Below are 25,946 nucleotides of genomic sequence, written 5' to 3' on the forward strand. Positions count from 1 at the left end.
CGTGAAATCAAGTAAAATTTTTTGTTTAAAATGACAAAGTCATAATATATTTATGTGCAATAGGAAAAGGGCTAGTGCAGAAGAAAAATTTAATGATACAGGGATGAAATAGAATAATGATGAAGAAATGCTTTCAAATAGAAGAGGGAAAGTAGGAACTAATGCATACAATGGTTTGGGTTTTTCTAGGATAATGGACAGCTTATTCACATTTTCAAGAGTAGCAGGGTATATGGGTTGCTTGGTAGATATAATGGAAGTTTATGAAGATTCTCTTCTAATTGCTTCTGTGCTCTCAGAGGAATATGAAGCCTGGTTCTTTGTTGAGAGATTAGAACACTGGGAAAGACAATGGGCCAGAGAAACACAGAAGGATTCCCAGACAGCACTATGGCACCCTTGATACTACAGGAACCCTCGGTATCAGTGTGTGCTTTTTTTCTGGCTATTTTCATGTATGTGGATGCAGGCACGGCACACAGTTGAATTGGGTTTAACCAAGATTAGAAGTTTGCCAAGTAAGTATGAAGTAGTAAGGGAGGAGCAAGGGATTTAAAGATACGTGCATAGGACTGATTACACTTATTGACATGGATTTCAAACTCTCCAAGGATGTGAATGAGGAGGTGATGGAGGTGAAGGACAGTGAGAGATGGTAGGATCTATGGACTGTAGACCATAGTGGCTCAAAAACTTGCCAGCTGGAAAGTAGAGAAGGTTAGTTAGAAATAGAGCGGTGAAATTGATTTTAATGCCTGCTATGAGGGTCAGAGTAAGGAGTTTAGATTGTATACTTAATTGGATGGAAGGCTTTTGGAAGGTTTAAAGAGGGAAATGACAAGATCTGATTTTTAAAAAAATGTATTCTACCTGCTCTGTGGAGAATGAGTTACAGTGGAATTGGGGAACAAGAGGAACAGTGGGAGGTAATGAAAACTGGAGAGATTTGGGGTATATTTTAGAATGAAGTTGACAGAACTGGCTAATGAATCGGGTGTGGGGGAAGGCAACAATGGAGAATCTATTATTGCTTATTTTTTTGGTCAGGCCACTGGGTGACAACTGGAGCTGTGATTTCCTTTAGGAGAAAAACAAGAGACCTCTTTTGAAGATACTAAGTTTGAGATACATATTAGATGCCCAGAAGGAAATATCAAATACTGTGTATTCAAGGATAGAGCATAAGAGAAAGGGAAGAGCTGTTGTCCGAGGCTAAGTGAAAGGACGGTGTTTAAGTTAGTGAGTCTGCATGGGCTCACTTGAGGAGTGAGATTAGAAAGAGGGAAAAAGTGCCACATGTTCATTAGTGAGTACAGGGATGAACATAAGGAAGAAGAATGAATACCTTTGAACACATAAAAAGCAAAGTTAATAAGCACTGAAGTGGACTCTTAAAGAAGACAGCTGATTTCTCCTTTAATTCCCACAGGAAGAGAAAACAAATCTGCCTTCCTGGATGTGGGGCTGCTGGAACAAAAAAACTACCTTTCTACTTCTACTCACTTCTTGAGTCTTCTATGCAACACCCTCCTTAGCCAGCTTAAGCCGTGATCAAAGTCACTCAGGAAGCTGTTTTTTTCCCTATAGTTTTAATAATAGAACGGTCAGCGAATGCTCCCAACATATTCTAATATTTGATTAGTCTGTTGACGTTTGTTCTCATATTGGTGTGTTTAATATTTAGGGCAACTACATCAAACCATGAAGACAAAGGTCAAAGTGTTAGATTATCAAAAGAGGTAAATAATATATAAATAATGTATAAGTAGTGCTGTAGGGTAATAAATCTATTTTGAATTTTTATTTACGATTGAAGAATATCTTCATGAATGAAGACTTTAGCTTGTCTAGAATTTTTTCTTGGCCCCAAATTTTTTTATTTAAATGTGTTGCTTCTTTTCCACACAGTAAGTTTATAGCTTAAAATATTTTTTTAATCTTCCTTTAGCAATAGCCTGTAAGTATAGCAATCAAATATTCTTTTGTGGTTAGATAATATTTTTACCCCAAGGATCTCTAAGTATTTTAGCGATCAATCAACATTTAATCCCCTGTTTGGTGCAAAACAGAGAGATACTGAGAGGCCAGATGGATTTTGCAATATTCCAAAATAAATTAAATGCAGAACAAAGAAAAAAAATCTCAGGGCTCTTGAATCACAGAGACTAAGCAGTTCAGTACACCAAATCATAGCTAAAGACAGTGAAAAAATGATAGTTTCTAAGAAAGTGGGAATAGAAAAAAATGTGCATTTACTGTAGCTATTTACTTTCAGAAATCCTTCCTTCCTTCTTTCCTTTCCTTTCCTTCCCTCCCTCCCTCCCTCCCTCCCTCCCTCCCTCCCTCCCTCCCTCCCTCCCTCCTTCCTTCCTTCCTTCCTTCCTTCCTTCCTTCCTTCCTTCCTTCCTTCCTTCCTTCCCTTTTTTTCTTTCTTCCTCCCCCTCCCTTCCTTCCTTTTGTATTTTTTTTGCCCCAAACCTTACTTACCCAGAAACATCATCTACTTATGGATTCAATAGAAGTTATCCCCTCTGTTCTTTTACAAGGTTCCCTTTTATTTCATGGTTTTAGCTATAGAGAGAATTCAATTCAACAAATAATGGCTTTGCACTTACTATATATGTTAAGTCTTGTGTATGTGCTGTTAACAGAAGGGAACACATAGAAATGCAAATCCTTCTTAGTATGGTAAGTTCTGTAACAGAGAAAGGAAGGGATTATAGTGTAACGGTTAAGAGCATGGGCTTCAGAGTCAGACTGTATGGCACTGGTGTATGATGTTGAACGAGTTACTTAACCTCTGTGTCTCAGTTTACTCATTGATAAAAAAGTAATAATAGTAGTATTTATTTCATAGGAGTTTAGTGGAGTTTAAATAAGATATATATTAGACCTGTACCTGGTGTATAGTAGGCATTATATAGGTATAACTATTGTTTATAATTATGTAAATATGAAAATTTACACAACTATAATTGTAGTGTTTCCTAGATTTATCATTTATCAGATCATGTATCATCCTAGATTCTCATTTATCAGCATATTAGAAATGGCAACAGTCATGAAAATCCTTCCTTCCCCAGTTTCCCCATCTTCCTTCATTTGTTCTCTGCCTGATTGTCCCTTCCCATTGGCCTGTGTCTCCTCAACCAGTGTCTCCTGTGCTCAGTGTCTAATTGTTGGCGTCCTCCATTTTGGTTTTCTCTTTTTCTCATTCTACATACTTTTCCTGAGCAATCTTACCACTCCTGGGGCTTATGTAATCACCTGCACACAAATGACTGCAATTTTACATCGAAAGTGTAGATGTCTGCTCTAAGCACTAGTCCACATCTCTATCTATGGGACTAAGAAAAATGTTTGGTGGACTAAGGAACTCTAAAAGCAACATGTTTAGAGTGTTTCTTATCATTGTTTGCCTACACTCCAACCTGATTCCTGCCTTGACTTTCCATTGTAATTAAAGGTACCACTGTTATACCATAATCCGCGTTGGAAACCTGGAAGTCACCTATGACCACATTCAACCAGGTAATCAACTCCGTCAGTTACACCTCCTCTTACATTTCTCTTGACTCCTCCCATCCCTTCTCTACCTTTGTTGCTGCTATTGAATTCAGGTTTTCTTCTCAGTCACCTGACCTATAATAACAGTCTCTTATCTGGTCTATCTGCTTCCAATTTCAGCATCTCTCCCTTAAGATTAACCTTTACATTGCCAGCAGACATTTTCTATAGTGAAAATTAGATCACATTTCTTTTCTGCAGGGTTTCTATAAGTATAGCATTGATACTTTCACTAAACTCACCTGGGATTTTTTTTTTTAAGTGAAAATTTCTGGAGCTAAACTCAGATTTGAGAATTAGAATTCTCACAAGAGAATTCACATTCACACAAGGCCCAGGAATTTATGCTTTAGTTCATTTTACCCAAACGAGAGTCTGAGAAGTGTTGGCCTATAGTATGAATTCTAAACACTTACCCTTTCATGAGGCTTCTTCATCCCGCACTGCTCCTTCTTTGCAATCTCTGCTCTAGGCCCATAGAATTATGGGATTCTCCAAATACAAAACAGTATTTCATACTTTCTTGATCTTCTATACTTCAAAAATTTCACTGATTGTTCTTTTTCTCCTTTCTGTAACTAACTTGGCATATCACAAACAACATCTCCTTTCTCACCAGTTCCTGGAGATTTACTATAAAAATATCACTAAATCACAAAAGGAGGAGGTTTCATCTTCTCCTTGCTCCTTCATAACCCTTGTTTTACAATCTAAATAAAGACTGGCATCCTAGATATAACCTCTAGGGTATGCGTGAGCTGGGCTCATGTACCTCGTTGTATTTCAACCTCCTCCTCACTTGTGTTGCTTCACATTCTGCCTTCTTTCCATTCACGTGAGCCATGTTACTAACTCAAGGTTTCCACACTGGCTTTTATCTCTGCGTAGAATTCCATTTCTACACTGCCTCACCTAGTAAAGTAGCACAAATGTTTCAGAAGTTGGTTCAAGGGATCTTTCCATGACCTTACAGATCAGCGTTTCTACAGGTCACGGTTTCTCAACAGTGGCACGACGGCATTTTCGACCAAAGAGCTGTTTGTTGTGGAGAGCTGTCCTGTGCCTTGTAGGATGTTTAGCGGATGCTGGCAGTACTTTTAATTCGTGATAATAAAAAATGTCTTCAGACACTGCCGTATGTCTCCTGTAGCAACATTACCTCCAGTCTTGAGAACCGCTGGACTGCGGTAAGTGCCCCTGTTAAATACTCTTCATACTTTTTATTCTCCAAGTTGTGCTTGTGATTATTCAGGTGTGATTGTTGTTTGCCTGCTAGAATGTAAGTGCCATGGTAGCGGGGACCATGACTGTACTATTCCATCCCTGGTGCCTCACACCATGCCAGGTACTAAGCGTTTCAGACTGAATTTTGACCCGCCTGAAATCCATGCATTGCAATCCTAAACTCTAGTACCTCAGAATGTGACTATCTGGACATGTGGCTTTAAAAAGGTAATTGAGTAGAATGTGGTCATACAGATGGGCACAATCCAGCATGACGATTATCCTTGTAAGAAGGACAACATGTGTGCACAAAGAAGGAAGACCCTGTGCAGACACCAGAAGAAGATGGCCACCTGCAAGTTAAGGAGACTCCTCAAAATAAACCAACCTTGCCAATACCTTGCTGTTGAACTTCCAGCTTCCAGAACTGCAAGAAAACAACTCTGCTTTTTAAGCCACCCAGTCTGTGGTATTTCATAATGGCAGTCCTAGCAAACAGATACACTAAGTAAGAACTCAACAAATACTTACTTGACTAAGTCTCTTTTGCACAGTCTATACCATGTGAGTCATTCCTCTCTTTTCTTCTGACCTTCAAGATATTCTCTTAGTACATTGGTTTTTTTCCTTCACTGAACTGATGGGTTTCATGTCTACATTGATGAATAATATCATACCTCAATCTTGGAGTTTCTTCTACAAATTTAATCTACTGCATGGAATAGCCACAATTTAGCCCATTATCTCTTTGAACTTCTGCACCATCACTGCTCCAGTTACTCTGCTTGTGGCTTGTCTTACGTGTCTATGCCTTTGATTCTCCCATATTTTCTCAAGTTGACAGTCCAGAGCTTTTACCGTCTCCATTCAACCAGATCACTTTATCCTGCTTTCTTCACTTGCCTCTTTATTCATGCAGGCTTCCTGACAAGTTATCTTGATGTTACTCTTTCTAGCCTCCTGAATCATTTAGCCCCTTGAATTTTCTCAGCTTTTTATGCCAATCTTCAATTCTGTCACTCCTAGCTGTGAAACATTTATAGATGAGTCATAAAAACCTTATAATGGAGTCAGATGACCTAATTTCAATGCGCCTGTCACTCTTCCTGAACTACCCTCTTTAGTCTCATGAACTCCATGTTATACTTTCTATAACAAGGAATTAACACTTTTTACGTACTCCTAAAGTCTCAGTCACATTCCTTCTCCTATTTTTCCCAAGAGATAACTTTGCCTCCTGCTTAATTTGATAGAGTGTTTACTAAATACTAGTCCCATGAGTTGCCCAGAATAAACAGAATATGGTATCAAATGTGACTGGAAAATGCTGGGCTAAAAAAAGGTAAACAAAGGTCTTTGACATCAATATACTGATGTACATTCAGAATATCCAGGAAGGAGATCATAGTGGACATCTTTAATTTTTTGGTCCATATTCATGACTCTTCATTCTTGTACTGGTACTCAAATTTCCTTTGAGGAAACCACTTCCTGTCTTGTCTGTTTGACATAATTTTAGTGAATATTCCTAGCCACAGGGATGGATTCAAGGTAGTCACATGACGTAAGTGTGATCAGGTACTGTAATTTCATTTTCCTGGGCAATGTTTTGCTCAAGAATGGGCATACAATTGCAGGTTGGAGAGTGAATCCACTCTTTTCCTCCACATTTAATCTAGGAGGCTTTAGGCTTAGGTATCTGGTTGCTATCCTGAAGCCATGTGGAACCTGAGCAAGGAAGCTATTATGGAGGGAATCAGAGCAGAGGAGAGCCTGAATACTGGTAACATTGCTTGAACTCCTGGGTCAACTCCTCTGAATCCATACATCCTTTGACTTTTCTGTTACTTGAGTCAATATGTTCTGTTTTTGCTAGGTCAGTTTAGGTAGGGTTTTCTGACACAACAGAAAGAGTCCCAGTTGATCTAGAAATTGATACAAGAGTAGGGATGACAAGTGGGTATGGGCTTGTGAGATTGATAGAGTTCCAGGGTTGAGTGAAATCTCCCTGAGGTCTGCTCTACTCAAGATTGACATTAGAGATCTTTGTTATACCACATGTAAGGTTAAACATACATTATGTAACAATATAAATATTTCACATATACCTCAGTAAGCCTTTATAAAAGACAAGCTAGTCTGAATCTAGGGCTAAAATAAAAGTTGTAAAATAATGAATTTTTACTAAAAGACAAATTTCTTTCTGCTTTTCATAATCCAATAAGCTGAAAGCCCAACAACATGGAGTCATAGGGTTGGAAAAGTTGAATTCTCTTTTCAATGAAAGATTAGTGCAAGTATTGGTGAGGATACAGGAAATATAATAGGAGACAACATAGCTTTATCTCACTAGTCCTCCTAAGTGCTTCCTGTTCTATACTTACTATCCAACAACGAGTGTGGTTGTGTTTGTTGTATAGGTTGCTAGATCACAAGGATCCATGTCCAGACAAAACTTGGAAAGATGCTTGTCACCCAGAGATCCTGGAGTTAGCATGAATGTAATGTAATGTAATGTAATGTAATGTAATGTAATGTAATGTAATGTAATGCAATGTAATGTAATGTAATGTAATGTAATGTGATGTGTGTAATGTAATGACTTGATGACCTTTGGGTTGTCTTCTTCTGGAAAGCACATGTGGGCTTTTGGGTAGTCAGAATGAAAATTTCATGTTTTTGCCTGCCCGACACCCATTACTCCTTCTTCAGTAAACAGTTCCATGCATTTCTTCTAGGTAATTATCCTGCAGCCCCTCCATCTGTTCCATCTTAGTCCTTACATTCTGTTATGGTTCCACTCCTGACTCCAGGTGTGGTCATATAAAACAGTGGTCCCCAACCTTTTGGCACCAGGGACTGGTTTCGTGGAAGACAATTTTTCCATGCACAGTGGGGTGGAGGGGTGGGAGGATGCTTTTGGCATGAAACTGTTCCACCTCAGACCGTCAGACATTAGAATCTCATAAGGAGCATGCAGCCTACATCCCTCACATGCACAGTTGACAACAGGGTTAGTGCTCCTGTGAGAACCTAATGCGGCAGCTGATCTGACAGGAGGTGGAACTCAGGCAGTGATGCTCACTCACCCGCCGCTCACCTCCTGCTATATGTTCAGGTTCCTACCAGGCCATGGACTGGTACCAGTCCCTGGCCTGGGGGTTGGGGACCCCTGACATAAGCAAGCTGTACTATAATTCCATTCCTCCGGCCACAGTTCAGGTATGAGCAAGCACAAGTATGTGCACTTAAAGTGAATTCAGGCATTTATGTCAGAGCTGCTAAGAAAAAGAACCCCTAAAAATGTAGCCTTGGAACTGCTGGCAGCTGTCTTGACACCATGTGGAGCCTGAGGAGGAAGCTAACATGGAGAAGAGCTGAGACATAAAGGCTATGTATCATTTTAGCCTTGGGTTAAGCCATGTCTGAAGCCAGAACTATTTCTTCAATTTAATATGAAAGGAAATAAATGTTCTTTTAAAATTTCTGTTATTTGCCAATAACAGATTTCCAAATCGTATAAAAATATTTTACACATGATATTCCACACTTTTGACCATGAACTATTTTTCATGTCATACTTTTTAACCTACTATGTAGTTGGTATTTTTAACAAGTCAATGAGTATGTCATTAACTGCAAATTAAAAGACAAAGTCAATAACAAAATATTATGAGGTAAGTGTTTACAGGTTTGGTTAATTCTGCGCTATTTCTGCTTTTCCGTTCTGCCATCCCCAGTTAACTGGGTCCTTAGACTAGCCTCTCTCAAAGTCATAAGATGTCCTCATTATAGGCATCGCACCCTGACACAGCAAGACTGAACAGAAAGAGGAAGTACTATATTCTTGTGTGCTAGTTTAAGAATGAGAAAACATCTCTCAGGCTGTCTTCTACTCCCAAGATTCCACTTATGTCTGTCTTGTTGCCTCAGACTGGCTTATATGCCTGTTGCTAAGCCACCCATTGTCAAGATAATAGGATAACCACAATTGGTGGAGACTAACCAGGATTAACCTGTGGTTTGTGAATAGGACTTCTTTCCCTGGAGGCTGGAAACCTGAATAAAATTGGTGTTCTGGTTGTAAGGAAGAAGGGGAGAACAGGTGTTGAGAGGGTAATTAAGAGAGTCTACCAGACCATGGAATACATGGGATAAAATCATGTAGGAGATTAAGTTACTCAGGTTCCAGCCTTTGAATTCCCACTTGTCTTCAGTTTCTTTTCAATGATTCAAAATGTCTTTTTGTATAAACCATGTTGTATATACAGTCCATTCCTGTCTTAGAGGAAAAGATGGCTCTCCCATGTTCCTAGTACTAAATCCTCCGTGCTACCCTTAATCATAACAGTTTTTGCCTGTGTTTGATTTGGTTATTTTATCCTGTCATTCCTTGTCTGTATTCCAGATGTAAGCCTTTCTAGTTAACAGTTCTTCCTGTAATGGAACTCAAATATTGCCATGCAATTCTCTCCCTAAATACATCTTCTGCTGGTCTCATTCTTCTACCTAACAATTTCCTTTGTTCCTGTGGGAATTCATGCTCCTTGGCATGTTCATATGCTTTTCAAATACTCTGTCTAGGTCTGTGCCTTACCTGATGCCTACCCTTGGCTTCCGTATGAAGCCCTCTTTCACAGAAGATGTTCCTGCTCCATTTCCAGTGCATCATGGGTCAGGAGTGGGAGTTGACATTTTCTCAGCACTGTTTCTAAGCCATTATACTTGACTCTTGTTCTAAACCACTCGTCTTTAAGACTTAAGTATTCCAACTAGATAACCTTCTAACTTCCCTTCTAAAAACTGGACAATGACATATTTATCAAGAACATTAGCAGGCATATCATATTCTTCCTTTCCATCCTTATTCTTTCCATGGTCTTGGGGACTTCATCACCATAAATGATTGTTCTTACAGCTACCCTTAAAGTTTCTTCTTTCGCCCATCCCCCTTTTCTGTCTGTCTCCCTCCTTCCCTCTAGTCAACTCTTTCTCCATCTCTCCTTCACACCTCCTTCCCTCTCTCTTTTCCTCCTTCTCCTCTCCCTTCTTTTCTTTATTTTCTTTCTTTCTTTACAGCTTTATTGAAGCTTATGTGATGTGAAAGACATTTTGTAGGTATATTATCTATTGCCTCATTTAAAAAATCATCTGAAACTTGGTGGCTTAAAACAACAAACATTTTTCTCTCTCACCATGTCTGTGAATTGGGAATCTGGGCTTAGCTGAGTACTCTGGCTCATGGTCTCTCACAAGGCTGAAGCCACAGTGCTGGCCAGAGTCATAGTATTTCTGTGTGCAACTGAGGGTGGATCCACGTTGAAACTCAATCACATGGCTGTTGGGAGGCCTCAGAGATCCACTTCCAAGGTTCACTCATGAGGGCCCTCCTTGCCATATGAACCTCTCCAGGACAGCTTGCTTCCCCTAGACCAATATTTTCATGAAAAAGAGACAGAATAGGGAGAAGGAGGAAGCGAGTCCAGGAGGGAAGAAGACAGAAAGAGAGAGAGAAGAATGAATTCAAGGTGAAAGCATACATCATTTCTGTAACCTAATCCTGGAAGTGACATCATTACTTCTACTACATTATTTTCACTATAAGGAAGTCACTAAATGCAGCCAATACTTAAAAAAAGGGATTCTACAAGGGCATGAACACTAGGAAGTGGGGATCACTGGGGGTCATTTTACAGGCTGCCTACCGCAATGTATTATGACATGTGTGTACATGACACCATCACCACAATCAAAGTAACTGACATTACCATCATCTTCCAAAATATTTTCATACTCCTTTAGAACTCATTCCTCCTTCTACCTCCTCTCGCTGGTAAGCACTGCTTTCCTTCTGTCACCATAGATGTGTTTGAATATTCTCAAATTTCACTTAAATGGAACAATATGTATTTTTTTGTTTGGCTTTTCACTGATCATAACAATTTTGAGATCTATCTATGTTGCTTGTATCAATATCTTGTCCTTGTTATTACTGAGACATATTTCATTGTATGGATCTATCATAATTTGTTTATCCGTTTAACTGCTGATGGACATTTGAAATATTTCCTGTTTAGGGTTATTATGAATAAGGCTGATATAAACATTTGTGTTCAAGTCTTTGTGTGGAGGTGATGGTTAGTTTTATGTGTCAACTTGGCAAGTTTATGTTTCAACAGCAGCCTAGATGTTGCTGTGAAGGTGTTTTTTAGATGTAATTACCATTTAAATCAGTAGACTTTGAGTAAGCAGATTGCCCCAATTCAGACTAAAGACTGCAATGTCAACTCTTGCCTGCATTTCCAGCCTGCCAGACTGCCATGCAGATTGCAGATTTGCCAGCTTTTACAGTTGTGTGAGACAGTTTCTTAAAATACATCTCTCTCTCCTTTTCTGTTTGTTCTGTTTCTCTGGAGAGACTTGACTGGTACAGATTTTGGCACTGAGAGTGGTTCTAGAGGAATGGAGTCTTTTTTTTTTTTCTTTTAACTTTTAGGTTCAGGGGTACATATGCAGGATGTGCAGGTTTGTTAAATAGGTAAACATGTGCCATGGTGGTTTACTGCACAGATAGTCCCATCACCCAGGTGTTAAGCCCAGCATCCATTAGCTATTCTTCCTGCCCCTCACTCTCCCCCTCACAACAGGTGCCCAGAGTGTGTTGTTTCCTGCCATGTGTCTATGTATGCTCATCAATCAGCTCCCACTTACAAGTGAGAACATTTAGTGTTTGTTTTTCTGTTCCTGTGTTAGTTTCCTGAGAATAATGGCTCCAATTCCATCCATGTCCTTGCAAAGGACATGATATCACTTCTTTTTATGGCTGCATAATATTCCATGGTGTATATGTACCATAGTTTCTTTATCTGGTCTATCATTGGTGGGCATTTGAGTTGATGCCATGTCTTTGCTATAGTGAATGGTACAGCAATGAACATACGTTTGTATGTATCTTTGTAATAGAATGATTTATAATCCTTTAGGTATATACCCAGTGATGGGATTGCTGGGTCAAATGGTATTTCTGGTTCTAGATCTTTGAGGAATTTCCACACTGTCTTCCACAATGATTACACTAATTTACACAGTAAAAGTGTTACTTTTTCTCCACAACCTTGTCAGCATCTGCTGTTTTTTGACTTTATGGTAATAGCCATTCTGATTGGCATGAGATGGTATCTCACTATGGTTTTGATTTGCATTTCTCTAATGATCAGTGATGTTGAGCTTTTTCTCATATGTTTTTTGGCTACATGAATATCTTCTTTTGATAAGTGTCTGTTCAAGTCTTTTGCCCAATTTTAATGTGGTTGCTTTTCTCTTGTAAAGTTGTTCAAGTTCCTTGTAGACTCTGGATATTAAACCTTTGTTAGATGGATAGATTGCAAAAATTTTGTCCCATTTTGTAGGTTTTTCACTCTGATGACATTCTTTTTTTTTTTTTTTTTTTTTTTCTGTGTAGAAGCTCTTTAGTTTAATGAGATCCCATTGTTCAATTTTTGTTTTTGTTGCAATTGCTTTTGGTGTTTTTGTAGTGAAATTTTTGCCCACATCTATATCCTGAATGGTATTGCCTAGATTTTCTTCTAGGGTTTTATAGTTTTGGTTTTTACATTTAAGCCTTTAGTGTATCTTGAGTTAATTTTTGTATATGGTATAAGGAAGGGGTCCAGTTTCAGTTTTTGTGCATATGGCTAGTCGGTTCTCTTGCTCCATTTGTTAAATAGGGAATCCTTTCTCCATTGCTTGTTTTTTGTCAGGTTTGTCTAAGGTCAGATGGCTGCAGGTGTGCAGTCTTAGTTTTGGGTTCTCTATTCAGAACAGAATCTTAAGGATAACTTTTCCTGATTGGTTCTGGGGTTTCTGGAGTTGGTTCTTTAATTTTACTAGATCTAAAGGTGCCAATGACTATTTCCATTAGGAAAGAGAGCACTGATTTCCATGGCATAATGTGGCAATAGTACCACATAAATAATACCATTAGGTACTGCTAATCAAATACTTGTAACAGGCAAGTTTCTGAAGGACCACGTGTTTGGCATATTTTTATCAGACTAATGTGTATAATGGCATGGGCTGGTTGCCTCTGGTTATGCTGAACAAAGTCTTAGGAGGTCTTAGAAATATTAAAAATGTTGTTGGAAGTCTGTCTTTTAAATTATATTTCTTCCTCTTCTTTTGTCTACTCTTTATTCCTCTTGGATGACTTCATTATCAGGCAGGCTCTGTCTTTATGTTGGCAAAGGGACTCCAGCAGCCAAGGCTTGCTTGGCTCTGGTATATTATCTTTAAAAAGAGAGTGGCTCTTTCCTGCTAGTTGAGAGTTAAAAGTTTCAGGGAGGATTTCATTTGGCCTAGCCTGGGTCTCATGTCTATCCTTGGATGTCCCTGAAGGATGCGTTACTCTGATTGGGTGGCCCAGGGCCAGGTGCTGGAGATCATGGTCGATTATACCAAACCATGAAGACTTGGTAGAGTGGGGATGATTCTGCAAAAACAATATAATAATTCAATTAACAGGAAGAAAGAATTCTTGGTACCTTCTATAACTCTCCCAGGCACTCTTTGGCTTTTCCTTTGCTCTTACTACCATTGGTAGATGCCTTAAATAAAGCCAGTATTGCATTATATTTGTGTGTTCATCTTATCTGATTCTCTGTGTGATTATAAATTCTGTGAGGGCAGAAACCATTTATTTTCATCTTCATATTTCCATTGCTTAGCATACTTCCCAGTTTATAAGAGTGCTTAACAAACATTCATTCAAGGATTTTTTCTATTTAATTTTATCTAATTAATTGCTCTCTTGCTGGAGCCTTTGTTGTCCCTGAACACTGGGTTTTCTCCCATCACCTAAGTCTTTCTCAGGTATGTGTCTTTTTTGAAATACAAAGCTCTTTTTAAAGGTTTATTATTTACCTTTTACCAAAGAGTGTCTTTTTTTCTTGCCTTTCTCCTTCAAGTTTCTTAAAACAGCAGTCAAGACTCTCTGCCTCTCCTCTTCCTTCAACCCACTGACTAACTCCTTCCTTTTTTCTTCATTGTCTCTAGTGATCTTCTTGTAAAATCCACTGGCCATCTACCAGCTTGGTTCTTCTTAGCCATGCCACAGCACCTGGCACTGATTATCCTCTGGCTTTCATTTTTTCCGTGGATGCTCCTGATCCCTCTCCTAACTCCCTGATTACCAGTTAGCAAAATACTGTGTCTTCACAGAACATGTTAGGCACTGTGGATACAAAAAGTAATGCTCTTGCCATCAGCAACTTTTAAAGTAGTTGTGTGCTTCTTGTTTCCAATAAAACTTGATATCTGAATTGCTAGAATGGTCCAATAACTGAATTTTGTACCTACAGATGTCCTTGCCAGTCCATTCAAAATACTGTTTAGAAAGTATCCTACTAAAGTCACTCCTTTGCTCAGGAGCTTTCACTGACTCTTCATCGCCTGCTAGATAAAACTCAAACTGTTGAGGGGGGCTTGGTCTCTTTTGTTAACCACTCCCCGATGCCCACCCTCATGCTGTGTCTCTTCTGCTTTCCCCACAGTATCCTGCTTTCTAGGCAACCTTGAATGGCTTCTAAACACTTGCTTTCTAAACTTTGCACTTCTGATTATTACATTATTTCAGCATGTAATACACAAACATTAGTTTCCTTCACATGCCTTTTGAGACACTTCCAACCAATTCCACCTGTGTTTCTTCCATGATGCCTTCCTAGACTTCCCATTTAGAAGCGATTACATCTCCCTCTGAATGTCAATAGCATATAGATTATGTTAATCTGTAGTTTTAGGAACCTTACAGGAGCTGCATTTAGAATATGAGCCCAGATCCTGGGTGGGCAGAAAATACTGCTCAGTATCTGCCAGATCCTAGGTTTTAACTCAATAAATATGAGAGGAGTGACTAAAAAAATACCTGTTGTAAAACCAGCCCCGCATGAATATAAAATATTTGCCCAATAATACTTTCATTGGCCATAAAGAACTCAATGAAACTTTTCCATGTTGTTCTGTGTTGTGCCAGAAATAATATACACATTGTCAGTCACTGCTAAACAATTTCTGACGCTAATCAACAAGATAAGGAAAATCTGGAGCAGGGTGATGTGGGGATAAGTAAATCAGTTCAGTTTCTCTGACTGCTTGAGGACCTATCACCTTCCATAGAAGGGAGGTTATCAAGTTAAAAACAATTTTGTGTAACCATTTTGGGTTGCCATGTATTTAATCTGTCCTTTTTAATAGATAGCTGAGAGTGTAAACAAAATCAATCAAAGTAGGACCATTATCTGTCATCACTGGTATCACTTATTCAAAGGAGTCCACTCAAGTACTTCTACCTTAGATGCTATACGAATTAGAGATTTAGATGGCAACTTTAATGAAAAAGGATAATTTGACAATAATCAAATTGACTGCAATAATGAAACTGGTAAGAACATCACTTAAATAGGAGAATACATTAGAAGTATATTATGGAGGTTTCAGTTTCGTTTGACATCATTCATCCCTTCACATCAGGGAGTTTATAGTAGTTCTGTATCTACCATTATTAAGGGAATAACCCTGTTGGTGATGCCAGCATTTCAAAGCTGCTCTTATGACCTGTGTATCTTTACCCATTGTTGTTGCCTCTTCTGTGATTAGAGAGAGCACTCCGACCCCTTTCAGGTTCATTCAATCTCTATTCGATTCCAATTCCTCTAACGAGGCTTTGCTGCCTTTGCTGTGAATCCTCAGCCATTCACGAGCTCTTTGTCCTGTACTTTTTATTTCTGGTTGACTTTCTTCTTTGGAGCTGTCCTTTTCTTGCAGCCCGTTCATGCTCTGTGTCCTGCACGACAATAAAATCTTTGTATATTTCTTTTCCCTGCAGGCTGCCCTTTCCAAGCTTTACACTACGAACTGTTGTCTTTTTATTCTCTCATTCTCTTTTCAGTTCTAAGCCTGCACATAACTCTTTCTGGTGCTGCTGCTATTTCTCTATTCCTAACCACATCTAATTTATGCTGACAGCATTTATATGAAAGCTTACACACTCCATGCATCTCTGTCATCCTTTAGTTTATTTCTCACTCTGTGATGGAGAAAGGATTTACTTATTTTCCCTGAGGAAACACTGTTTTTTTTGGGAATAAGACTGGTGTATTTGACAGGAGTCCTGAGGCGCTCATGCTCCCAAGAGACAAGCAAACAAATAAGTAAACAGCAGACACATACAAACGTTTTTCTAGGTAGCACTTAAAATTTCTTCTTTTCTTTTATTTATAGCATTTCAAAGCTGCAGTGAAAGCACTGTAAAAAACATGCAAAACAAAAAGACTTGGACCTCCTACCTCTGGGAGTTGAAAACTTTCTTCATTCCATTTACGCTTGTTGCATGGCTTATAAAATCCTTCCAACAGCATAATATTCAACTAAAAATGTGACATGAGGTCATAATATCTTGAGTTAATGCAACAGTTTTGTTGTATATAATACAGGCATTTGCTCTTTAATTTTAAAAATGTACCCAACTTCTTTTGTCTGCAATAAATTATTAACCTGTAAACTTGAAGAGTTTAAATATTAAACTCTTCAACTTAGAGTTATTGTTAATTAGGTCAATGGCTCTAAAACATTTATGTGGAAGAAAATGGTCCCCTTTCATAGGCAGCAAGAGCTGTTGACAGATTCCTCTCAGTCAAATATATTATAAAATTGTATGGTAAATAAATGAGTAAATGCTAACAGCATGGAAGAAACTTGTCGATGCATTTTATTCTGATCTGCGGGTTATTTAGGACCCGATCTTTTTTCTTTTTAAGAAAAACTGTCCATCAGATTCAAATATACAATGGCCAATGTGGATAAATGACCATCAGGCATTTATATGAAACCACATGACATCTTTTCACCAGTCATCTCAATTTGAAATTAAACTCATCAAAGGAAAAAAAAAAAAAACCTATTAACACTTTACACATTATCTAAAGAAAGATTCAGTATTTAACTTTTTCTGACAGTGGAACAAAAACATTTAAATATATGTCAGATGGATTTGGAGTATTTCAAAAGGACGAACAAAAGCTTTAGTCCCTTTATGAACTAAGAAGGCAGATACACTGTACGAGGAAGACTGCACAGGAGACTAGGAGAGAGACCACCAAATATGTGGTCTCAATTCAGTCTGTTAGAACATAGCAGGCAGCTTGTCTGTTAATTTCTTTTCTCTGAGCCTGGGTCACCTCCCACAAGGTTTACAATAACAGGAAATCCAAAACCAGCTTCTGAACAGTTACTTTCTTCAGACTCATGCTAATTTATTACAGAGGATTTAGAAGTTATTTCATGGAAGGAGTGATATGTTACTTTAAATTGCAAAACTGAAACAGAATAGTGAACGTCACCTTAGTTAAATAAACAGGGTGCAGTAAGCAAACGGGCATGACACTGGCAGAAGAATCACTTTTTGTAGCATATGGCATCTCACATTACCATTGTTCATGACATTTAAGTGAATATATATTTTAATAAATGTCTTTTTATGTGCACACGAAATATAGTAGGCACTCAACCATTTGTTGAATGAAAACAGCAATTCATTATGTATAAAGAAAAAATTGGTCTGATATCATTAGAAACTGAGTTTATCAATGAGTACTTTGCTGTGAGGGGCTGATTTGTGCCTTGTAGGTTGTGTAACAGCAACCCTGGCCTTTAGACCCACCAGTTGCTAGTAGCAACTCCCCCTGCTGTGACAACCAATAATGTCTCCAGACTTTGCCAAATATCCCCTGGGTGGCCTATCTCCTCTGGCTGAGAACCACTGATGAGAAAGGAAGCTACAATTAGCATAATTGAGTTTTGCCTACATAGCTTTCTGTTTTCTAGTCTAGTTTAGGGACTGAATGAGAAGGATGGGTTCAATTTCGTTTTAACTATAGTAAATAAATATATGTGTATTAGTTTTCGAGGGCTGCTAGAATAAAGTATTAATACACAATTTGGGTGACTTAAAGAACAGAAATTTATTGACTCACAGTTCTAGGGGAAACAAGTCCAAAATCAAGGTGTTTGCAGCATTGGTTCCTTTGAAAGCTGCGAGAAAGAATCTGCTCCAGGTTTCTTTCCTAGCTTCTGGTGGCTTCAGGAATCCTTGGCTTTAAATTATGTTCTCCCTGTTTCTTCGTATCCTCTTCCCTCTGTGTGTGTCTGTCTTATGTCCACGTTCCCCCTTTTATAAAGACATGAATTATTTTGGATAAGGGCCCCCCTCCAATCTCCTCGTTTTAACTTGATTACTCTGTAAAGATCCACGATCTCCAATTAAGGTCACATTCTGAGGTCCCCGGGGGTTATGACTCCAGCACAACTTTTTTTGGAGGGAGTAGACACAGTTCAACCCATAAGACTGTGATTCTAACAATTCTGCACTGAGTGCCAAAGTGAGACTCTGGCATTTAACCATTAACTGCTTTATGTTCTACTCATTTGTTCATGTGCCTGTCACATCTCTGCTTCCTGGAGGCCAAAAATGGAAACATAGTGTTTCATTAGAATCTTCGTAGCACTCAGAAGAATATTTGGCAAGGATTTATTTGAATGAAGAAATGCTCCTTGCTGAAGAAGAGGTTGTTTGTCACTTTAGCCCTAGTTAACATAGATGTACATCCGTGGACTTGTCTAGTTTCCTCTTAAGTCAAACAACACTGGACTCCTTTTGATTATTCAATATTTTTAAATTTCATTTTCATGTTAATGGAAAAAATTAAATATACAAATATTTATTAAATAAATGAATAGAACACATTCAAATAGAATGAGTATATAAAAAAGAATAATTTTTCTTTAAAAAGAATAATATTTTAATTCTCTGGCATTCCTCTCCAAAGGCAACAATTATTTGCAGTTTTTTATATATTTTCCCAGAATAGTTTTGTGCATAGAAAAATATGTTTATGTTATTTTTTATGTCCTCTGACATTGGGTATGGGTTGCACATCCCAAGGCAGAGATTCAGAATCTGTGATTTGTATAGGTGTAGAATAAAAGACATGTACTTAGGATTACCACAGAACCAAACAGCAGGAGCAATCTAAACTCAATTTTGGGATCTACCACCACCCAAAGAGCTACAGATATTAAAGAATGCTGAGAACAGAGCGAGCGCAGTCAAACTGGCTGCATAAACCCTCAGGAGGCCTGGATAGGGCTGGATACTGCTGGAGAAGCCTGGACATTGTTGAGAAGTTCCTGAAGAGCCAAGAACAATGCCAGCAAGCCAAGTCCTTCATGGAGCTGTGGCCAGCAACATCTCTGACTCTTGAGTCCCTACAGACTTTGCATGGAATGAGATGATTGATGGTGAAAGATTCCATGGTACAAAAAAGCCTCCCAAACCTAAGCAGACAAGGAGAAAAACTGCCAGAATTCTCAGCTATAACCGAATTGGTACAAATTGCATGAACTAGAAAATACCAATAAAAACCTGCAGCATTTTACTTAAGGTTGAAATACGAAGATGATCTTTTATTTTCAAAGATAAAGCTACTGCTCCAGTATATCTATGGATTAGATGCATTGAGTCATTTCTTGGTAGTACTTGGGTGGGTTTTTGTTGAATCATCATATTCTTACTGAGTTCCCTGAGCAAATAATGGTAGGCATGGATTGGCAGTGGTAGAAAGAGAATTTGCATCAGTATGCTGGGGAAGGCTGATGACCATTTGACAGTATACAATCTCACAACCTAGGGAGGTATTAGCTTGCTGCTTTAATTGATTTAGCTGGCACTGTTTAAATCACACATATTGAAACCTCAAAATGCAAATATTGTGGGAAGAAAATGTCTTTTATTCTAGTACAGTTTGTGGAAAGTTTTATCCAATAGCATAGAAAAATTAAACAACAACAAAAAATGCTGCATTTTACTTAATGTGACCCTAGCACTGCAAATTGGATATGTTTCCCTGGCTTTTTTTTTTTCTTTTTCTTTTTTTTTTTTCACAGAGTCTTGCTTTGTCACCTAGGCTGGAGTGCAGTGGTGCAATCTCAACTCATTGCAACCTCTGCCTCCCAGGTTCAAGCGATTCTCATACCTTAGCTTCCTGAGTAGCTGGGATTACAGATGCCTGTCACCATGCCTGGCTAATTTTTGTAGTTTTAGTAGAGGTAGGGTTTCGCCATGTTGCCCAGGCTGGTCTTGAACTCCTGACCTCAGGTGATCCACCATCTTGGCCTCCCAAAATGCTGGGATTACAGGTGTGAGCCACTGCACCTGGTCTCTCTGGAATATTTTAATCATTTTTTCTCTATGTATGCAATGCATACACAGAGTAGTTGTAAGCTTTGCTAGCCTAAACTTTTAAATACCAATGAGGAGGACTATTAGGATTTTGCTCTCTTTCAAACACCACAATTTTTCAGGCTTAGCCTAAAATTTTAGTAGAGAAAAGTTTATGATAGGCTGTTGTTACTTCATGACTCAAAGAACCTTAAAAGTGATAGACTATTTGGAGGATTATCTTTTGAATTTTCTCCTCAAAGCTTAGCTAGAACTACCAGCAAAAAGAATCACCCTTGCCCAAAAACTTTAAGGCAATTGCTTTTTCAGTCCTTATCAGGTTTAGGCCAAAAATGAAAATACTTGGTGCCCATGCATAAATTATTGAATTTTCTTTCCTTGAAGACTTTCAAAATAACATTCAGTTTATGAACAACAGTTCCTACAGGCCAATTTGAATATCCCATGAGGCTCACAGTGTTGGAAAAACGTCCACTGATAAAAGCGATTGCTGCATTTGTGATTTGCTTAATCTAATTAATTGTCCACTGTGATAACCTTAGAAAAATGGATGACTTGTGTCTCTTCTGGAAGAGACTTCTGCCCAATGGTTCCATTGAGGTAGGCAGAATTCTGAGATGGTCCCTGAGACATTACCTCTTCCCACCAAGTGTACCTGTCCTGTACAATCCCCTCTGCTTGATTACTGGTGGGACCCGTGCCTCTGATGAACTTGTCAGTCCTATGATTACATTATGGTATAGAAGACCTCATCTTAGCGGGATGGAGGGAGAGACAGCAAGAGAATTGCTGTCCTTGTGGCCTTGAAGAGGCAACGAGCCATGCTGTAAAGGCCATGCAGGAAACCATGAGTGGGCTCCAGGAAATCAAAAGCAGGTTCCAGGTGACGCCAGCAAGAAAAAGAGTACCTCAGTCCTTTAGCCAAAGGAACCAAATTCTGCCAACAACCCAAGAGCCTGGACGAAGAACTTAAGCCTTAGAACTTTAAGCCAAACTTAAAGTGCAGTCCTGGCTGGCATTTTGATCACAGCTTTGTGAGACTGTGAGTAGAGGACTCGGCAGAAATGTGCTGGAATCCTGACCCACAGAATCTGTGATAACATAATACATTTGTCTAGTTTTAAGCTACTAGGCTTGTGATAGTTTGCTGGGCAGCAATAGAAACTAATCAAAGTGTTCTTACCTAGGAATTTGTGTTCTATCACGGGTCCTAAAACTTGCCCAAGTTATGTCTGGACATTGTGGGACATTGTCAGATAGAATATCTGAGACTTGTTTAAGAAACATGCCATTGACTGCCACTCATCATTTTATCTGAGGGAGTGTGAAGTTGAATATCTAAAGCAGAGCAACGAAAGGCATGGCTTAGTACATTGCAAAGCAGGACACCGAAACTCTCTCCACCTACAGGCACATCTCACTTTATTGTGCTTCACGGATACTGTATTTTTACAAATTGAAGGCTTGTGGCAACCCTGTGTCGAGCAAGTCTACCTGCACCATTTTTCTAATGGCGTGCTCACTTCGTGTCTCTGTATCACGTTTTGGTAATTATTACAATATTTCAAATTTTTCGTCATTATTATTTATGTTACAGTGATCTGCCATCTGTGATCTTTGATGTTACTATTTAATTGTTCTGGGGCCACCGAGAACCACACCCACATAAGATGGCAAACCTAACTGATAAATGTGTGTGTTCTGGCTACTCCATCAAGTAGCCCCTCTGCATCTTTTCCCCTGTACTCAGGCCTTCCTGTTGCCTGAGACACAGCATTAGTGAAATTAAACCAAATAATAAATAATAATTCCGCAATGGCCTCTGTGTTCAAGTGAAAGGAAGAGTTGCGTGTCTCCCACTTTAAATCAAAAACTAGAAATGACTAAATGAGGAAGAAAGGTCAAAAGCTGAAACAGGTTGAAAGTTGGGCCTCTTGTGCCAACAGTTAGCCAAACTGTGATTGCATAGAAAACGTTCTTGAAGGAAATGAAGAGTGCAGCTCTAGAGAACACACAAATAATAAGAAAGTAAAACAGGCTTCTTGTTGATATGGAAAAAGCTCAGGGGTCTGCATGAAAGATCAAGCCAGCCACAACATTCTCTTAAGCCAAAGCCTAATCCAGAGCAAGTCCCTAACTCTTCAATTCTGTGAAGGCTGAGAGAAGTGAGGAAGTTGCAGAAGTAAAGTTGGAAGCTAGCAGAAGTTGGTTCATGTGATTTAAGGAAACAAGCTGTCTCCATAGCATAAAAGTACAAAGTGAAGCAGCAAGTGCTGATGGAGAAGCTGCAGCAAGCTATCTAAAAGATCTAGTGAAGCTCATTGATGAAGGTGGCTACACTAAACAACAGATTTTCAATGTAGATAAAATGGCCTTCTATTGGAAGAAGACACCATCTAGGATTTTCATAGCTAGAGAGAAGAAATCAACAACTAGCTTCAAAGCTTCAAAGGACAGGTTGACTCTCTTGTTAAGTGATAATGCAGCTGGTGACTTCAAGTTGAATGAATTATGCTGAACTACTTTGTGCTCTATAAATGAAATAATGAAGCCCAGATGAAAGCAAGTCTGTTTACAGCATAGTTACTGAATATTTTAAGCTCACTGCTGAGACCTACTGCTTAGAAAAAAAGAATCTTTTCAAAATATTACTGCTCATTGACAATGCACCTGGTAACCCAAGAGCTCTTATGGATATATAAAAAAAGATTAATGTTGTTTTCACATTTGCTAACACAACATCCATTCTGCAGCCCACAGATCAAGCAGTAATTTCAAATTTCATGTCTTATTAGTTAAGAAATACATTTTTTAAGTCTCTAGCTGCCATAGATAATGATTCCTTGAATCTGGGCAAAGTAAATTGATGACCTTCTGGAAAAAATTCACCATTCCAGATGCCCTTAAGAACATTTGAGATTCACGGGGGGAGATCAAAATATGAACATTAACAGGAATTCGGGAAAAATTGATCCCGTCGTCCATAGATGACTTTAAGAGGTTCGATACTGGTGGATGAAGTGACTGTGGATGTGGTTTTGATAGCAAAAGAGCTAGAATTAGAAGTGGAGCGAATGAATGAAGAGTTGTTTCTTATGGCTGAGCAAAGAAAGTGTTTTTTTGAGATGGGAACTACTCTCTGTGAAGATGCTGCCGACATTGTTGAAATGACAACAAAGAGTTTAGAATATTACATAAACTAGTTGATAAATCAATGACAGGGTTTGAGAAGATTAACTTCAAGTTTGAAAGAAATTCTATTGTGCTCTCATTCACAATTGCTACAAAGAGAATAAAATGCCTAGGAATACATCTAACAAGGGTCGCGAAGGACCTCTTCAAGGAGAACTACAAACCACTTCTCAAGGAAAAAATGGAGGACACAAACAAATGGAAAAACATTCCATGCTTGTGGATAGGAAGAATCAATATCATGATTCAATGCTATTCCCATTAAACTACCATCGACATTCTTCACAGAATTAGAAAAAACCACTCTAAAATTAAAATGGAACCAATAAAAGAGCCCATATAGCCAAGACAATCCTAAGCAAAAAGAATAAAGCTGGAAGCATCATGCTACCTGACTTCAAACTATACCACAAGGCACAATAACCAAAACAGTATGGTACTGGTATAAAAACAGACACACAGACCAATGGAACAGAATAGAGATCTCAGAAATAAGACCACACATCTACAGCCATCTGATCTTCAACAAACCTGACAAAAGCAAGCAATGGGGAAAGTATTCCCTATTTAATAAATAGTGCTGGGAAAACTGGCCAACCATAAGCAGAAAATTGAAACCAGACTCCTTCCTTATACCTTATACAAGAATTAAGATGGATTAAAGACTTAAATGTAAAACCCAAAATTATAAATACCCTAGAAGAAAATCTAGGCAATACCCTTCAGGACATAGGTACAGGCAAAGATTTCATGAAAAAAAAAATTGCAACAAAAGAAAAAATTGACAAGTGGGATCTAATTAAACTAAAGAGCTTCTGTACAGAAAAGGAACTATCATCAGAGTGAACAGACAACCTACAGAATGGGGGAAAATTTTTGCAATCTATCCATCTGACGAAGGTCTAATATCCAGAATCTATAAGGAACTTAAACAAATTTACAAGGAAAAAAACCCCATTAAAAAGTCGGCAAAGGACATGAACAATACTTCTCAAAAGAAAACATTTATGCAGCCAAGAAACATATGAAAAAAAGCTCAACATCACTGATCATTAGAAATATGTGAATCAAAACAATGAGATACCATCTCACACCAGTCAAAATGACGACTATTAAAAAGTCAAGAAACAGCAGATACTGGCAAGGTTGTGGAGAAAAAGGAACACTTTTACACTTTTGTGGGGGTGTAAATTAGTTCAACCATTGTGGAAGACAGGGTGGTGATTCTTCAAAGACCTAGTGGCAGAAATACTATTTGACCCAGCAATCCCATTACTGGATCAAAGGAATATAAACCATTTTATTAATAGAGATACATGCACACGTATGTTTATTACAGCACTGTTCACAATAGCAAAGACATGGAATCAACCCAAATGTCCATCAATGATAGACTGAATAAAGAAAATGTGGTAGGTATATAACATGGAATACTATACAGCCATAAAAAAGAACAAGATCATGCCCTTTGCATGGATATGATGGAACTAGAAGTCATTATCCTCAGCAATCTAACACAGGAACGGGAAACTAGACACCATACATTCTTACTTTTAAGTGGGAGCTGAACAATGAGAACACATGGACACAGGGAGGGAAACAACACACACCAGGGCCTTTTGGGGGGATGGGAGGAGGAAAGCATGAGGATAAATAGCTAATGCATGCAGGGCTTAATCCCTAGGCGATGGGTTAATAGGTGCAGCAAACCACCGTGGCACATATTTACCTTTGTAACAAACCCGCACATCCTACACATGGATCCTGGAAGTTTAAACTAAAATAAAAGAAAAAAGTTCTACTGTGGGTAAAATGCTATCAAACAGCATTATATGCTACAAGATAAGTCTTTCATGAAAGGGAAAGTCTGTCAATGTGGCAAACTTTATTATTGCTTTATTTTAAGAAATTGCCACAGCCACCTCAACCCTCAGCAACCCTGATCAGTCAGCAGCCATCGACATTGAGACAAGACCCTCCACTAACAAAAAGAATATGACTCTCTGAAGGCTCAGATGATCCTTAGCATTTTTTAGCAATGATGTAATTTTTAATTAAGGCATATACATTGCTTTTTTTAGACCTAGTGCTATTGCACACTTAATACAACATAGTATAATTGTAGCTTTTATATGCACTGGGAAACAAAAATATTTATATGACTCACTTTATTGTGATACTTTATTGCAGAGGTCTGGAACTGAACACACAGTATCTCTGAGGTATGCCAGAATTTGAGATATCTCTAAATGAAATACTAGGCTTCATTCCTCACTTTGCTGCAAGTTGTTTTATTTGAAAAGAGAGAATTGGACATTAAGCTGAGGAAACCTGTTGAGGATGAAATAATGAGGAAGATGCATCTGTCAAGCAGCTCTGAGAAATGTGATTCTTCTCACTCACCAAGACCTTGGGGCAGGCTGGATGTTTGAATTCTAGGAGAGAAGGCCGAGGGAGCCAAGCAGATGTGCCATTGAGTTTTATCATGCTCTGGTCTGCATCCTTTGGAATGGGACCAATGCTGTATACACTTCTGAACTCAGGTGGGGCAGGAGTAGTAGAGAATCAGCCAAGTGTTTGCTGTTCACCTAAAGTCTTAACAAAACATGTTCACAAGAAGTTGTCCAGCAGTTTTTGTTTCCAAAACATCAATGTTACTTTAATGACTGCA

The sequence above is a fragment of the Rhinopithecus roxellana genome, chromosome 2, assembly GCF_007565055.1.
Source record: "Rhinopithecus roxellana isolate Shanxi Qingling chromosome 2, ASM756505v1, whole genome shotgun sequence".
Taxonomy (NCBI): domain Eukaryota; kingdom Metazoa; phylum Chordata; class Mammalia; order Primates; family Cercopithecidae; genus Rhinopithecus; species Rhinopithecus roxellana.